General features: G+C 48.7%; 1 protein-coding gene across 2 annotated transcripts in view; it reads right to left on the bottom strand.

Moving 5' to 3' along the window:
- Positions 1 to 9732, bottom strand: part of GAL3ST3 (galactose-3-O-sulfotransferase 3) — a 29388-nt gene extending 19656 nt beyond the window's left edge. The window contains exon 1 of one of the 2 annotated variants that reach the window (XM_082202802.1): positions 9385 to 9732. The gene's annotated coding sequence lies outside the window, so the exon portion shown is untranslated. Of the gene's footprint in view, positions 1 to 8631; positions 9292 to 9384 lie in introns of those variants that run through there. The other variant, XM_082202804.1, reaches the window with a different exon arrangement.
- Positions 9733 to 18070: the final 8338 nt, after the last annotated feature.

Here is an 18070-nt window from a genome sequence, read left to right as displayed (position 1 = left end):
AGGGGGATACTGTAGATAGTTTTCACTCAGGTCCACATATGCAAATAAGGGATTGAAAGTGACGTTCAGTGATTGGATAGTTACAGAAAGTGGTTACTGTTGCGTTCTAGTGGAGCTCCATATAAGAAGGCTGGCTGAACCCTTCAGTTCAGTTCTGTTCTGGCCTGTGAATAAACAAGAGCTGTTTGAAGAATCTCTGTGTTGTCTGATATGTTCACCCACAACTTAACTCCTGAGCATTGGCCAGGCTGACGTAGGAACGGCAAGCAGGAGCGAACTGTCCAAAGAAGGCCATGGAGAGAACCTAAGAAGATTAAGCAGAGCGCAGCTGCTAGATCAGGCCAATGGCCCATCACAGTCTTCTCACGGTGGCCAACAAGATGCCTCAAGGCAGGTCCCAAATGCAAGAGACCTTTCCTCCCCACTTGCGATGCCCAGCAACCGATATAAAGAAACCAGAGAGCGAAGGAACAGGTCTCCCTGTTCACTTTTGGATCTGGCCCTTCCCACCACCAGCATGCGGCCCCCAAGACATTATTACACTCAAGGCAATGCCAACTTGGTGCCCTACAGCTGCTTTGGACTAAAACTCTGGAGGGGCAACAGGGTGGCGATGGCCGCTCAATGTAATGGGCCGCTCAAACAGAAACAGACCCCTGATCAGTGTTCAAAACTCCGATATCTAAGATAGTTGCCAAATGACTCCTTAAACCAAGGTTGCAATCACAAAAACGAACTAGGTTTATCCAACCCATCTTATATAAGTTTCCTGGGCGTTCAGAACAACACAACATCTCCCTATTACTACAGGACGAGAGCCCAAAAGTCACATATTCAGTCGCCATGATAGATACTTGACAAAGAATGGTCTATGCTGCAATTCAATCCTAAACTGAAGGCCCATATTGTTACATCTGCACTTCTGAAGCCCACCCCATATAGCTGTGTTAACTGATCTTTTAATTTTTCTTCTAAATTTTTACTCACCCATTATCTATGCTTAATTAAGTATTGTATGTATATGTTTAAATCTACGTTTGGTTCTTGCTCCTATTTATTTAATAATTATTGGATTCATACTGTTATACTATTTATTTAGATGTTTTGCTTATGCTGGTCTATGACAGTAATAAACTACTTGAACTTGAACACAAAAACGGAATGTCTAGTTGCTATTTTGGGGCAAGGGCGCTCTAAAACCTTATTTTTCAAATGATGGACTGACTGTGATTGATTCTCATTTAAACATCTGGCTAGTTCAGAGGACAGCCTTGAGCCTCAGTTAAGAACTTTGAGAACTTAAAGAAGAAAAGTCCCTTGATCCAAGGACAGTCCACATATATATCGGCCTCTTCCGACCTCTTTTTCTTAATGGCGACTGCTCCTGCTCTGGCTGCACAGAAAAAGCATTTGGGTTCCCGAAATTCATTCCGATTGTGCAGATAAAATATAACTGATAGAATACTACAGGATGGGGTACTAGTGTGTGAAAACAGTCTAGATCCAATAACCCCCAGGTGGCAGAGACGTCAGGTGCCATCCTGGTGCCCAGGCATCATCACTTGGTTCCGAGTGGCTGAAAGCCAGGTGCAAAATGCGCCTAGCTAATTTCGAACACTGCCCCTGATCCATCACGTTCCTCTGCTAATGGCAGGTGACCCAAAGCTAGAATGGTTTGAAGACCTCCGGAGGAGAGGAGGCCACCTGCCCTCCTAGCTCTCTAGGCCATCGGCTTCACTGGCAATGGACATTTCTCCTGGAACACAAGATGCAGACCTACCCTTTGGACCAACATCAAGGAACATGCCTTTGTCATCATTGATGGGGCAGCCCTTTGGGTATCTGAGGAGGGCTATCCTGTCCCCCTCTCTGCCTTCCTTTCAGCATGCTGAACACACCCGGCTCCTTCACACCTCCCTCAAGGGACGGCCTTTCCATGTCCATCTCCGCATTCACTGCCCTCCTCTGAACCTGGTCCAATTTGTCTACGTTCTTTGGAAAGTGCAACACCACAACCTGCCACAGTTTGGTCCTTTGTTCACTTTACGTTTTGCTTCCATTGGTTCTGCTGTGGCTTCCTTTGTTTTGCCCTTCTCTCCAAAAGACAACAATTATTATTTCTAAAAGAAAATAATAATGCTTGATGGCTCTCCTCCCCACCTCCAAGCACAGTCAGAGACGCAAAAGAGAGAAGGGCTGAACAACTGAGGAGGTGCATAGCCAGGGAGAACTCTGCCAAAATTCTCAGGCTGGGAAGAGGGGAGGGGGCCGAAGAGGTATTTTGCATGCAAAGGAGTCAGCGGCAGTGCTGTTGGCTCCAGCTCAACCCCAAATCTGAAGATGACTTCCTGACTAGGCCTTTAAATATACCTGTCATTGTGTTTCTGGCATTTTGAAGTGCTAATTAAAGGTGCTGGACTCCTGCAGAACATCCATTAAGCTGAAGGAATCAGTTGTCTTAAAAAAAAGGGGGGGGAGTTTGATAGCAGGGATGAAAATACAGTGGTACCTCGGGTTACATACGCTTCAGGTTACAGACTGCTGAGCCAGAAATAGTGCTTCAGGTTAAGAACTTTGCTTCGGGATAAGAACAGAAATCGGGCTCTGGTGGCGCGGCAGCAGCAGGAGGCCCCATTAGCTAAAGTGGTGCTTCAGGTTAAGAACAGTTTCAGGTTAAGAACAGACCTCCGTAACGAATTAAGTACTTAACCCGAGGTACCACTGTAAACTGCAAAAAATAAAAAGTGCTCAACTCTTAAAAGACACCCCCAGGAAAGTAATCGGGCTGGGGCACAGCACGGGGCCTTCTTGAGGTTGGTGCCTTAATCGTTTAACTAACAATGCCATGTACACCCACCTCAAACACACTAAAGCCTGACTCCACTGCCGAGGGTGTTATTTATATCTCAGCAATGGAATGGAATGAAAGGAAGGAAAAATCACGAAGGAAGAGTATACACGAGTAGCCAACTGTTGCAGGAAGAAGGTCATAGAATCATAGAATCATAGAGTTGGAAGAGACCACAAGGGCCATCGAGTCCAACCCCCTGCCAAGCAGGAAACACCATCAGAGCACTCCTGACATATGGATGTCAAGCCTCTGCTTAAAGACCTCAAAAGAAGGAGACTCCACCACACTCCTTGGCAGCAAATTCCACTGTCGAACAGCTCTTACTGTCAGGTCAGGCGGGCCAAAACTCAGAATAAGCTCCGGCTTGCCAGAGAGGTTAAAAATGATAATAAAGGTTTCTTCGGCTATGTTCGAAGCAAGAAGAACAAGCAAGTCCCTTGCATGGAGAAATGATATTGGGTGACAGAGAGAATGTGGAACTGCTCAACACCTACTATGCCTCTGTCTTCACCCAAAAGGAAAGCAATCCCCAGCCTAGAGATAATAGAATAAATAATGCAAAGAGGAAACTGCAACACAAGATGGGAAAATAAGTGGCAAGGGAACTTTAAATGAATTCAAATCTCCAGGGCCTGGTGAGCTGCACCCCAGGGTACTAAAGGAGCTTGAGGATGTAATCTCAGAGCCTCTGTCTCTAATCTTTGAGAATTCTTGGAGAACAGGTGAGGTCCCTGCAGACTGTAGGCGGGCAAATGTTCTTCCCATCTTCAAAAAGGGGGGAGAAGAACTACCAACTGGTGAGCTTGACATCGATACCAGGGAAGGTCCTAGAACAGATAATTCAACAGTCGATCTGTGAGCGCTTAGAAAAGGATGCTGTGATTACTAAGGCCCAGCATGGGTTTCTCAAAAACAAGTCATGCCAGACAAATCTCATTTCGTCTTTTCATAGAGTTACAAGCTTGGTGGATCAGGGGAATGCTGTGGACATAGTGCATCTTGATTTCAGTAAGGCTTTTGACAAAGTCCCCCGTTATATTCTTGCAGAGAAGCTAGTAAAATGTGGGTTGCATGAGGTAACTATTAGGTGGATTTGTAGCTGGTCGACTGACCAAGCCCAAAAAATGCTCACTAACAGTTCCACGCTATCCTGGAAAAAAGAGACAACTAGAGTGCCAAAGGATTCTGTCCTGAGCCTGTTTTTGTTCCACATCTTTGTAAATGACCTTTGAGGAAGGTATTGAAGGAACGCTAATCAAATTTGCAAAAGACACCAAACGGAGAGGGGTAGCCAATGCCACTGAAGACAGAATTGGGATTCAAGATGACCTTAACAGATTGGAGAACTGGGCCAAAACATTTCAACATGGACAAATGTAAGGTTTTACACTTAGGCAGGAATAACCAGATGCACAAACATAAGATGGGGACACCTGGCTTGCCAGTAGTACATGTGGAAAGGATCTGGGGGGTCTTAGTAGGTCACATGATTAACATGAGTCAACAGTGTCATGCAGCAGCAAAAACAGCTAATACTATCCTAGGCTGCATCAAAAGAAATATAGTGTCCCAGTCAAGGAAGGTCAAAGTCTTGCTCTGTTCTTCCTTGGTCAAACCACAGCTGGAAGACTGTGTCCACTTCTGGGCACCACAATTTAAGAAGGGTGTTGACAAGCTGGATGTGTGCAGAGGAGGGAGAGCAAGATGATCAAGGGTCTGGAAACTAAGCCTTATAAGGAACAGTTGGAGGAATTGGGTATGTTTAGCCTGGCAAACAGGAGACTGAGAGGAGATATGATAGACTATTGCCATGTTCAGATTCAACCACATACCAGAAAATTCAGGTTGCATAATTATAGCTACCTAGGCGGTCCTGCAGAACAAACCCACTTCCCCCAAAAAATCAGGCTTTTCGTGATAAGGAAAGTGACAGAACACACACACCAAAAAGTGTGGGTTAATATTTTCTTTGATGTAATGTCATCTAACATCTTTGCAAACAAATCAGGACGAATGCTCAACAAATACATCACTTGGAAATGCCCAGTGTTAAACCTTTTTAGAGCATTTGCACCAATTTCTTTGCAGAGAGGTTAAATGACAATAAACATCCATCCTGAATGAATTCTAAATTGCTTGCGGGGTGTTTATATGTCTTCCTATTAAGCTATTGTTCATCCTGCACTTTTCCTAACTGCAAAAAGTCTGCTCATTTTTTCTTGAAGTGGATTTGTTGAACTAGGGCAAACCTAAATTTCTACTACACACCTGATCCCCCCTGCAAAATACAGAGTCTGGAGGAGCCCTGAGAGTCTTGCATGAAAAAAACCGCAGGTTATATCCAATGTTAATCCTGCTCAGAGTAGACACATTGAAATCAATGAGCATTATTAAATTAGGTCCATTATTTTCAATAGGGCTGCTCTGAGTACAACTAAGCTGAATTCAGCGCAAGAGCTCTTTCACACTAGAGGATGTGTGCTGTACCAAGAAGGCACTAGGTTCAATCTGCAACATCTCCAGTTAAGGGTATCAGGTAGCAGATGATGGGAAGGACCTTTCTCTGTCTCAGATCCCAAAGAGCCGCTGGGAGCAGACAACTTCTCTCCTATGTTCCTACGAATCCAAACTTGAGTCTCTCAGCTGAAGCATACCAGTAAAACCCACAAGAAAGTAGGGTTGCCAACTGTTCCTTCCTGTCAAGACCCCCATGAATTTCACATCTGTGTGACAGGCAGAAACTCATAGGTATAGCTTTCATCTGTTTTATGCCCATGCCAGCAAGATGTGGCAGCACCCATTGAATTATTGCCTGCTCTGCGGTTGTTAAAGGATACAGGGCCACAGCAAAAACAAGAGACACCTGGTTTCAAGTCTGTACCACTGCCTGTCCTAAAGAAAAGTATAATCCCTGGTCAGAGAAGACAAAGCTGGCAGATCATGGACGCACACAGAGCATAGAAGATGCTTTGTACCTTCCTAGGTTGAAACACAAATCAAAAACTAAGAATGCTGTGAAGGCATGGTTTCAACAGCGAACAGGGTGATCTGAAGGCCAGTGTTGCTAATTGGATTACTAGCCAGATAAGCCTTGTTGAAGGCATTAAATTCTGCCTCCATGCCCAGTCCCCCAAAGGACATAAATCCTATCATTCGTCTGGCCATTCCAGAACCTACCACAGGCTGCATCTGGGCTTGACACAACAGGACAGGCTTTGCCAACTGGATGTTTTGCACCACAGCTCCCATCAGCCCCAACCATTGCACTGAATGGCCACAACCGACTGCAGTCCACTGATTTCAAAGAGTCTGCTCTCTGAGTAGGGCTTAAGTTGACCACAACCCAATCTCTTTCCAGGATCCCTTCCTCCAGACATCCCCACGTTTGGAAAAAGGTGCTGTGTCTAAGGCATGCATCAGATTAAGCATTGGGCAGGCTGCCCATCTGCAATGTCAATTTATACTCCCCAAGGCAGATGGAGGAGGCGGGAAGGGTGTTAAAAACCCTAAAATTCCAGTAAAGAATGGGCTAAGTGCAGGTGTGGCCTGCAGGGGATAGTTTGCAGCTCAATGAAAGAGCACTGGCTCTGCATGCGAAAGGTCCCGGATTCAAGATGCCCTGCTGCTTGAAACTTTGGAGAGCTGCTACCAGTAGACAAGACTGAGATAGATGGTTGGTCTGACTCAGCAGAAGGCAGCTTCCTATGTCCCAGTATCAGGCAAGTCCAAGCCACATCAGACAAACCTGCCCACAACATGGTAAAGTTAGAATCCAAGCATCCAAGGGGAATCAGTAGCTACACAAGCCAGTTGGGGAAACCTGGAAGAATTCAGGTGGCAGGGGCGCCACCTGAGCATCGAAAGACTTGGCATCATCACACACAACAAGGAAACACTTCCCAGTCAGCCTGAAATAATAATCCAGCCACTAGAAATATTAATCCGGCTGCAGGGAATATTAATCTGCCTCTGGCAAAGAGGAGCAACTGACCCAAATGAAGTCCCTTTTGCCTGTGGGATTATGTGGTACAATTGGGGTGGGGATAAAGGATAAAGCTTGTGAATGTGAAGGCACAGGAAGTTCCTGCCTTATTCTGATATAATGATAGGGGCACAGGAAGATGCCCTAGATCGTCAGATGCTTGGTCCATCTAGGTCAGTACTGTCTCTACACCAACTGGAAGTAGGTCTCCAGGCAGGAGTCTCTCCCAGCCCAACTCAAAGATGCTAGGGATTGAATTGGGGCCTCCAACATGCAAATCATGCACACTCCTTTTCCTAAAAGCAAGCTGAAGATTCCAGTCCTCATTGTTCTTCACAAAGGGCTAATTTAACTAGGAACCTAAGAGGCTGCCATATACTGAGCCAGGCCACTGTGTTTTCCCATCACCTTCCTTACTGCAAAAAGTCCTATGGGAGGTGGACTAACAGCACCAAATCCACTTCAACTGCACAACCTGAACTGGGCAGAATGTCCAGAACAGCGACTGTATGAACACACCTTGGTATTCAGTGACATAGTGCCTCAGAGCGCGCGCACACGCACACGCACACAGAGACAAAATTTAGAAAGCATTTCTTAATGTTTCACTTGAATCCACCTTTTCACAGGATTTGTGTTTCCTATAGAATGGTTAGGGGTGATGGGGGCTGGGAGTCCAGCTAAATCTGGAGGGCCGCTAGCGCCTTTCATAGATAAATATATATATATTTTTAATGACCACCAGCAATTAACAAAATGGAACAATTGTAGTGTTACTTATAGACAAGTATACGAAAGGAAAGAAGTAAGTCAGAGCTAGCACAGCAAGAGGAAATCTCTCGTCCATCAGGAAATGCAGCTGAGACCAGAGAGCCACTTCAAAACTGGGCAGCAGGTGGACAGAGGGCTTTATCCCTTGTATTAACAAGAGTAACACACTGAAACCAAAGGCCTGGGAATCTCTAAGGCTGAATTTCTCCCCTAGATTTCCCACACACACACACGCAACACCCCCCCTCCCATTGCTAGGCTGGATTTCTCTTGAGAAGCCCCTGTATACTCATGATTTGACACAGAGGTTTCTCAGATTTCTCCAGTGTGGTACAGCCACTTCCATTCTGGCAGCTACAAGCAATTTATGTCTCAGATCGTTCTATGCCAAAGAGTTATTAACTCCAACTCTGAAACGCCCACCCTTTTAAATAAAAAAGTAAATGCAATGGCGTTCAGTGTCCTGACTCCTACACAGTGGCGTAGCGTGGGTTGTCAGCACCCGGGGCAAGACAAGTAATTTGCGCCCCCTAACCCGTGGATTTGCGCCCCCTAACCCATGGATTTGCGCCCCCTAACCCTAACCCCCGGGTGTTGCGCCCGGTGCGGCCGGCCCCCCCTGCACCCCCCACGCTATGCCACTGCTCCTACAGCAAATTTAAGAGGATGTATCCGGTGCACAGACTGGGAATTGGGGTAGTCAGCTAACACTCCCTCCCTTCCCTCCCCAGGAGTCAGCAGTGACTTATCTGGGTTCACAGTTTTGGGTTCTTTTCCACCCACCACGCTAAGGGTAGTGATGTTACCATTTGCACACACAAAAACCACCAATTCACTTGGGCCCATGCATCCGAATCCCGCCCCTCCCCCTCCGACCAGCCTCACTGCAACTCCTGTCCAGTTGAATGAGGCACGTTCCCCGGTGGATCGGGCCCTACAGAGCAGGTTCTCTCCCCCCCCCCTTCCCCGCGTCTCCCCCTCCGCCATCCTTCATGGTCCACCCCAAATCCACCAACTCACAACTCACCTCTGCCACTCGAGGCGACAGGGAAGCCTCTGCGCAGGTTTCTGCGTTGAGAAACAGAATCCTAAAAATGTGTCCCCTCCCCCGAACCGCCTCTCACTCCCAGGGAATTCGATTCACAAATCTCTCGCTCCTAACTTATTTTGCAACCGTGGTTGCCCTTCCGAACAGCTTTACAGCTAGGAAGCAATCAGGCTAAAATAGTTTTTATAAAAAATGTAAAAACCAAATCAAGCAAATGAAATCCACAGCGCCCATCTCAAGCATGCTTACTCGAGAGGAAGTCACCTTCCTCTCCAAAGAGCCAGATGGCATTTAAAGTATTTGGCTATTTTTTCTAGAAAGGAAGGAGAGGTCCTCCTTTCGGTCCCCTTCTCTCCCCCCCCCCCCACTCCCTGGAGCTTTCCCCTCGGAGGGACAGATTCTCACACCACCTTGGCTTTCTGCCCGGGTCACCCTGTTCTCACGTTGGGCCACGCCAATGGAAACGCATTGGGATGCGTGCAGAAAGAAAGGAGAGCGCCATGCCCTCGGACCCCCCCCCCCAAATAGGAACAACGCCAAAAAGGAGGAGGGGTAAGGAGAAGGGAAAAAGGAAAATCCTTGCATCAAGAAAAGACCCTATGCAATGGCTGGCTGGAAGAGGGAAAAGGGTTCCAGGACGGCGGGGGCCGGATATGGTGCCCCCCTCCCCACGGAAAAGCCAGCTTCTCCACCCGCCCCCCGACTGGAGGACACCCCCCGTTCCCGACGCACCTGTCCCCCTCCCGGCGCCCGCGTCGCCGCGGCTCCCGCTCCGGCGCTCCGCCTTGGGGAATGCCTCGGGGGGGCTCGTCCCCCAGCGCCGCATCGCCCGGCTCGGAGCAGCGGCCAAGCCAGCAGCAGCAGCAGCAGCAGCCCTTCCTGGGAGCCGGGCAGAGGGCGCGTTGCGCGCAGCCTACGAGCCGGCGGCGTCCCGGCGCAGCGCCATGATGCGTCTTGGGGAGGCGGAGGACGGGCGCTCGCTCCCCCGACGGCGGCGGAGGCGCGGGGAGAGGAGGACGCGGCGGCGGCAGCAGCAGACCAGCCAGAGGGCGCGTGCGGGCGATGCGGCTCTATACAGTATACACACACATACACACACCCTGGCACGTGTCGCCGGGTGGAGTGTGTGGATGGGGGGGTCGGTTTCCCTAGGCGAAGATCCTGCACGTGCGCGCGCTCCGCGAAGGCGCGTGTTGCGCTTGGCACGCGTGGACGTGCCTGCTGCTGCGCCGCGGGTTGTATCCAACCGAGTTGTGCTCGCAGCAGAGCCGTTGGGATGGCTGGACCGAGGTGAGTCGATGGGTGCCCACTCGGGAGTTTGGCTAACGTGGGCTACAACCCAGGGTTACGTCTTACGTGTGAATGCCACCACCACCCCCGGCAGTCTCTTGGCCTTTGCTGGGCGTTATGCTCAGCGCGCGCGCGCTTCTGCGCCTTTTCCTCTTTGTGTGGACACGTGAGGGCGTGCATGATTCCCCATCTTCAGAGGAAGAGCTCGGCTCACCGGTGCCCAGTTAGGTCTCCTCCATTCCATTTCGCCCGGCGACTGGTTCCAGTGCCGAAATGGGAGAAGCCAAGGCAAGGAAAGGCAAGAGGGCTTCACTCGGACGCTCTACTTCTGTTGATGCATCCTAAAATAGCATTAGCTTTTTTTGCTGCTGCATCACACTGTTGACTTGTGTCAAGCTTGTGGGCTACAACATCTCTGGCATCCCCACTGAAAAGGATCCAGAAGGCAGGCAATGGGGAAAGGTCTTTCTCTTCCTGGGACATGCTGGGTATAGGGCTGGGGCAGGGGGCTACCAGTCCCACCTTGGTTTGATGAAGCAGGACTTGTTTTACCCCCTTACTGAGAAGCAAAGTTCAGCTTACAAGCCTATGCATACAACCTGAGAGCGAAACAGCATCATTTACCAGAACTCTGGTGCACTTTCCACATGGCATGAGTATCTTCAGGAGAGACACTCTTAGCCAGATGCTCCCAAGGTTCATCTTAAGGTAAAGGTAAAGGGACCCCTGACTATTAGGTCCAGTCGTGGCCGACTCTGGGCTTGCGGCGTTCATCTTGCTTTATTGGGCGAACCAGAGGAGCACACAGAAACACCGTTTACCTTCCCGCCGGAGCGGTACCTATTTATCTACTTGCACTTTGATGTGCTTTTGAACTGCTAGGTTGGCAGGAGCTGGGACCGAGCAACGGGAGCTCATCCCGTTGCGGGGATTCGAACCACTGACCTTCTGATTGGCAAGTCCTAGGCTCTGTGGTTTAACCCACAGCACCACCCGCGTCCCTAAGGTTCATCTTACAACTAAACCAGGGCCTTTAGTGTGCTGGTACCTGCCCTTTGGAATGCACCCCCAACACACATCAGGGTGCACTTCAACCATTGGGGCAAGTGGGGGCTTGCCCCACCAACCTCAGTCTGCCCTCTGCCAGATTTCTACCCCACCCCACCCCCACTTGCCTGCCTTCTTACTTACAACTAGTTAGGGTGGCTCTGTCCTGCTATTAACTCTGGCTCCATCTACTGTTGGTCTTCCTGAATTTTGCCCCTGCTAGTCCCAGCCAATGGGCACCAGCAGCTCCTGGTCTTGGCATTTAACAGCCTGCGGAAAACTCACCTGATCTCAGGCTTTCCCAGAAGCATGATCTAGCTGTGTTGATGTATTTGTTATAAGTATGTGTCTGAAAGCACAGGTGTGCCCAGCACTCATGTGTATTCATACACACACCGCAAATATATTTTACTAGAGTGATGAGGTTTGTCCATTAGGATATGTGTTTACTCTCACACTTAACCTTCTGCCCACAAAAAGTTCTTACACCAGAGGAATAAAGGAAGCTTGGATTATTACATGTAATGAAGGTAAAAGGGTTATGTTCCAGGTAAGGCTGGGTGATATGTCAACATATTGTCCAAAACCAGTTTGAAGTCCATATTGCAATGTCGGTTTCATAGTTTCTGACCTGGCAATAGATGGTGAATGATGATGTGTGCAAAAATTGCAGTGTGGGAGGAAACCGTGACGCCAGCCAGTGCCTCTGCATAGCTCCATCCTTGTTTCATACATGGTGATATATTCATATATCACAATGTTTAGCTGGTGATATATCATGATTGAAAAGTAGATCTCAGCCAGGCGCAGTTCCAGGTTATCGCTCACATTGGCAGAGTGCGTATAAGCCTGCGCTGTTGTGCCCCCGTCTCATGTCCTGTTCTGGATCCATGCATGGTCACACATTCATGAGTTGCCTGTATAAATGGTGCTTCATGCAGCAAAATTACAATTTGAGCAAGCAACGGATCCTTCAATACAGGCACACTTTGATCCCTGATTATTCTCAAAATCCTACAGAGAATGAATATTTTGCTGCAGAACTCAATAAATGGAGGTGGGGCGGGGGGAGGAAGTGTATACCTGTCCTGAAGGAGAAGCAGGTATGGATTCCTTGATGGCACCAAGTAGAATTCTCCTCGGAGTTTTGAGAGCCATCTAACCTTTGCAAATCTAGGGCTTTTGTACCATTTTTGCCAATGCGTTCAAATAGAGATGACCAATTCCTATAATTCCAATAGTCCTGTGGTTCTGTTGAATGTATCCCAGAGTTTCCTGCCTTTTCTCCACTTTCCCCATAATTCACAGTGAGCGATGACTAAACTGGCCGCCTTGTCTGCCTCCTGCCTCAAAGTTATCCCACCATTATCTTGACGGCCTCCATTCAAGTGTTAAGTCAATTTTAATGGTAGCTAGGTTAACATGCGCTGATCCTTATACAAACAAGGATGTCTCCTGAATGCCTTGCAGGACCTGTTCTTGAGATTAGACTCGTACCGGGGTCAAGACAGTTAATAATGGAGGGTCTCCTGTCATACGAAGTTATGTCAAACTTTGTACTCATGCCGTGATCTACAGTAATAAACCAAAGTTGAAACTGACACACTGCCTATTCACATATTTGATCTGGATATCTTTTTATGGGTCTTGTACTTCATTTATGAATGTAATTTGATGGCTGGTTTTCTACTGTTCACTGCCATTATTATTATTTTTCTCAATAATATAATAAGTTTCCTACAGTGTTGCAGCTCTTGCCACCGCAAGATTGTGCACCTACACAATAGGGAGGAGGGTGGGCTTTCCTGCCCCCAGCAGTCCAGCTGCCCTTCCTGCCATCTCCTTTCAGCTTAAACCTGACTGCAGCTGCTCTGCTCCTCAAATCTCACATTTCCCTCCTCGCCCCCTTCCATTTCCTTTCCCTTCCCTGAGTGGCTAAGTGGAAATGCTTCTTGAAATGGTTGGAATTTGATATTTTTTAGGAATTTGTTACCGAAAGGCCAAGCCGTAAATGCACAGTGAAGAACACAGCTGCCAAAAGGCAAAGTACAATGGTACCTCGGGTTAAGAACTTAATTTGTTCTGGTGGTCCGTTCTTAACCTGAAACTGTTCTTAACCTGAGGTACCACTTTAGCTAATGGGGCCTCCCACTGATGCCATGCCGCTGCCACACAATTTCTGTTCTCATCCTGAAGCAACGTTATTAACCCAAGGTACTATTTCTGGGTTAGCGTAGTCTGTAACTTGAAGCGTCTGTAACATGAAGCATCTGTAACCCACCCTCCACCCTCCATCCAGACAAGCAACAGGCATGATCAGAGAAACACCTGAAGTGCAAATCAGGACTGGTGAGGGTCTGGGAAGAGTTCTGAGGGCCAGGTGGAAAGACTTGGAGGGCCACATTCAGCCTCCAGCAGTGGCTTAGCATGGGCTGGGGCACAGGGGCAGTTGCCCCAGGTGCAAAATGTAAAGGGGTGCAAATATTTCCTTCACATCCCACCCCACTCTCTCCTGCCTGTGAAACTTTGCTAACAGTTCTGTGCTGGCTCCTCCTACCTGGGTGGCCAATTGATGGCCCTGCCTTTAAGGCTGGAGCACCCAAGCAGACTTGGCTAGGATTGAACTGGCTCACTGGTGGCCAGAGCCAATAAAGACCCAAGAGGATGCCCCCTCCCCAGGCTGTGCTGGGCAAGGCCAGGCAGGAGGACACTCCTAGTCCCAGATCCAGTGGGCAGCAGGGCGGGGGAGGGGGAGGAAGAGGAGCTTCTGTTCTCAAAGCTAGAGGGGGCATCTTAGAGTGGCTGGCATGCAGAGATAATAATGCCATGCCCATTCCTGCCTTGCCACTCTGTGCCTCCAAGGGGCTGGAGGTGATTGTGCTCCAGGTGGCTAAAGGCAAGGAGGCAGGAAGGAGAGGAGACCCAGTGGGAGTGGTTGGTGGGTGGGCTGCTCTCGTCTGTTCCACTCAGGGGGGTGACCTTCTCAGGAGCTCTCTGCCAAGGGGTCTTGGCAGGTCCCTAGATGGAGGTGCATGGCAAACCCAGGAGCCGCCTTCGGGGCTGAATGGTGACTGAAGCTGCCACTACCACCACTTTTTAGGGGGTGCAATACTTGTCTTGTCCTGGGTGCTTTCAACCCATGCTATGCCACTGGCCTTCAAGCCTAAGGTTTCCCTTCCCTGACCTACTGTAGGTGGTAGACAATTTGGCAGCTGGTTCTGTTTTCTTTCTCCTCCTCCCCTCAGGTTGAATGCCCCTCTGCTGGCATTCACATAAAATAGTTATAGCTGGCCATATAAGATGGGTGGGGATCCTATGGCCCCAGGGCAGTTGGACTTTGTCCCCATCTCTTCTGCCTGAAATTTTTAAACATAATTCCTTACAGCAGGTGTTCTGTTTGCAGACAACCCTGTTGTTCCTTCCATCTTCCTCTTTCACCAAATACTTTTTCGTTGTTAAAAGAAGGTTATTCCCTGACAGAGAGGAGGTGGAGGGGACACAAAGGGTTATATTGAGCTAAGCCCTGCTCAGAGTGGACCCAATGAAACCAATTGCCACAGATCAACCCTGCCAGTTATGGGGTGAGTCTGTGAGCTTCTTGGGATACTCGGGAGAGTCCTGGATGAGATGCAGAAGTGTCAGAAAAAGAAGAGGTTACCAATTAGGGCATTGATATATGTGTTTTTATTAGTCCTTTGTACCATGCTTTATCAAAGGGATGCAGGTGGCGCTGTGGGTTAAACCACAGAGCCTAGGACTTGCCGATCAGAAGGACAGCGGTTCGAATCCCCGCAACAGGGTGAGCTCCTGTTGCTCAGTCCCTGCTCCTACCAACCTAGCAGTTCGAAAGCACATTAAAAGTGCAAGTAAATAAGTAGGTACCACTCCGGCAGGAAGGTAAACGGCGTTTCTGTGTGCTGCTCTGGTTCACCAGAAGCAGCTTAGTCATGCTGGCCACATGACCCGGAAGCTGTACACCAGCTCCCTCGGCCAATAAAGCGAGATGAGCACCGCAACCCCAGAGTCGTAAGTAAAGGTAAAGGGACCTAATGGTTAGGGGTCCCTTTACCTTTACCTTTTTACCATTCTTTATCACACTTTTTCTGTATTAAATGGTATAGATCCAGGTAGGTAGCCGTGTTGGTCTGACGCAATCAAAATAAAAAATTAAAAAATTCATGCATTTAAAAGCTTATACCTAGAACAAACTTAGTTGGTCTCTAAGGTGCTACTGGACAATTTTTTAAGCGATATAGAAATGTTCCTTTAATAATAAACCTACATCCCTTCATTTCAATGGGTCTACTTTGAGTTGGACTTAGCTGGCTACATCCCAAAGTGGATAGGCTTGCCCTCATCCAGATGTACAGCCTGCAATTTCTCTCCCTCCCTCCTGGGAATCAGACACCCCTTCTCTCAATAAGGCCCTTCTCTCCCCCAAGATGGGGAAAGTCTTGGAGAATTGGAGCAGAAAATGCCACTTCCCCTCCCCTCCCCATCTCTGCCAGCCTCTCCTTTGTCCCAGCAGCCGGACACCCATTGTGCGCTGGGGTGAGGGGCAGGGGGCTGACCTGTCTACGAGGGGACAATAGCATGCATGCTGGAACTTGAGAGGTCCCCTTTGTTCTTCCCTGCCTCCCACCCCCACGCCCCAGCCCTTCCTCCCATCTCCCCCTCCCCTCCCAGGGCGAAGGGCAGAAGCTTGAGCCACAAAGCAGCGATTGTGGCTGCGTCCCATGAGAGCGAGAGCAGAGAAGGCAGGCGGACGCTGGCCTTAAAAGCAGCCTGGGACAAGTCTGCCGCTGGTGGAAAACACCCACACAGCTGGCGCGCAGTGTCATGAAATCAGACAGGAGAAAGAGGTGCAACCACAGCTGGGATGCTGGCCCTGTCTCAGCCTGGCCAGCACACATATTTTTGCTTCCAGCTTAGTGTGTCAATTGTTTTTGAAAAGCAGGTTCCAGCCAGCATGCCCAATGGTCAGGGATGACAGGCATTGCAGGGGCCTGGACTAGATGACTCTCGGGGTCTCTTCTACGATTATGATTCTAGTCACCCCCTTTCTATGTTATTTCTCTTCTATACAGCTGCTGCAAGTACGGCTGCTGTCCTCTTCAAAAGCACTGGTACATTTCCATAAGCCTTACTTACAACTAATCTCAGAAGGTAGACCAGTCCCCTTCCATGCCGGTGGCTGAGAGAATAAAAGCATTTGGACACAAGACCGCTCAATGCAGGGCTGGTGAGCCTTTCCCCGCCCCCAGCCAGAGGGCTGGCCAGAAGTTGGATGGCCATCTGTCATGGATGCTTTAGATGAGATCCCTTGCATTGCAGGGGGTTGGTCTAGATGAATCTCTGGGTCCCTTCCAACTCTACAATTCTATAAGCCAGGAAATGGGGTGCAGGTATTGAGGGCCACAGCAGTAGCAGAGCACTTGTTTTGCAGCCAAAGCTGGCAGTTTCCAGACACGGCCTGGAGATTCTTGTATGAAACGCAGGAGAGGTTTTACAATTCGGTGCAGGCAATGCTGGATCAATATGGATCAGATGTCTTGAGTTGCAATAAACCGGTTTCCTATGTATTTCCAAACCACCACCCCCAGGCACCCACTTATGGACCTCTTCAGCTCCATTAAAGGGTGAAGCTGCCTGACCCAGCTTTTTCACACACACCCCCAAGAAATTTCCTGTGGCAAAAGCTTCTGGTGAGCAATGTGAATTTGCTGGCCCCTGGTGGTCACAGTCCAAACTCCCTTCACTGAGAGATCCAGGACTTCTGACAACCGCAGGTACCAGTATCTGCTAGCTGGTCAATTCATGGTTTCTATTCACACACTTTACATTTCAAAACGCTTTAGCAGCATGTTTGCATTCACAACAAACCTGAAGGTGTTTGTCATGAGGAGTGGCAGCTGCCTGGGGCTATGGCAAAGGTGGAACTTGAGGCAGAGACCAGGGCGCCTATTTGCTGCACAAGACTGAGAGCACTGCAAAGCTTGGACAACAGACCAGTAGAGAAAGGTCAATATCGTTGTCATGACCTACCTCCCAGGGCTGTTGTGAGGATAAAATGGAGCAAGGAAGAATCACGCAGGCCACCTTGAGCTCCTTGGAGGAAAGCTGGGGTATAAATGTACGATTAAAAGAAATAAAATTCCGCTTTCTTGTTTTCAAACAGCTCTGAGTTAAACTCATCTCCCCCCTCCTACAATCATAAAAAGAAAGGAGCGTTCCTGGCACTAAGCATTATCTCAGATCCCCTATCATGCACCCAAACATTTAAGAGACTCCCCTCATGTGGGATGTGAATGTGTCTAAGATGGGAAAAGGAGGAAATGACAGCAATGGCAGAAATGCAAAGGGTCTTGATAAAAGGTGTTAAACCAGGGTTCCCCAACGTGGTGCCTGTGAGCACCCCAGCAACTGACACCCCCAACTCTTGGCACATGCCAAGGCCCCCACCCCTTTTATTTTATTTCATAAAATACACAGCTTGGTATTTTTTTAAAAAAACTCAAGTGGTTTACAAAAAAAACCTGTTTAAAATTCTTGTTTCTCATTTCTACTTTGGGGGGCTATGGGGTTGCCTGGTTTTTTGTGGCAGTGGGGAGGCTGACAGATTTTTCAATCAGTTTTCTTTGTTGTTTTTTGGGGAGGTCTCCGAGTATCAGCAGTGAGGTGAGTATTTTGTGTCCAAGGCAGTTTTAAGATTACCAAATGAGATCCCCTGAAATCAAGCAGAAGCTCACAAGCAGCCAGGCAGAAAATTGGGTTGTGCGCGTGCGCACACCCAGAGCAGGAGAAGGGACTATTGTGAGCAGGAATGCACAAATCCAGTTATGGAAGCAGCTCGACAAAGCATTAGAATAAGAGAAGCAGTACAAGAGCTCACCCATACTCATGCCTTTTACCTTCCATGTTTTAACTGAGTGGAGGGGCAGGGGGAGGTTGGTGGCAACCCTGGAAAGAGACAGCGTAAAGCTGGCAGGGTAACTGAGTGCAAGGAATAAAGTGGCGGAGAGATAATGACTCGGTGTGGCTCACCTGAATGCTGAGTAGAAATCATTCCACCCTCCTCCAC

This window comes from Podarcis vaucheri (genome assembly GCF_965113315.1).
Source record: "Podarcis vaucheri genome assembly, chromosome: 16".
Lineage (NCBI taxonomy): Eukaryota > Metazoa > Chordata > Lepidosauria > Squamata > Lacertidae > Podarcis > Podarcis vaucheri.
Note: the sequence above shows the minus strand (reverse complement) of the source record. Positions and strands in the feature narration are given on the sequence as shown.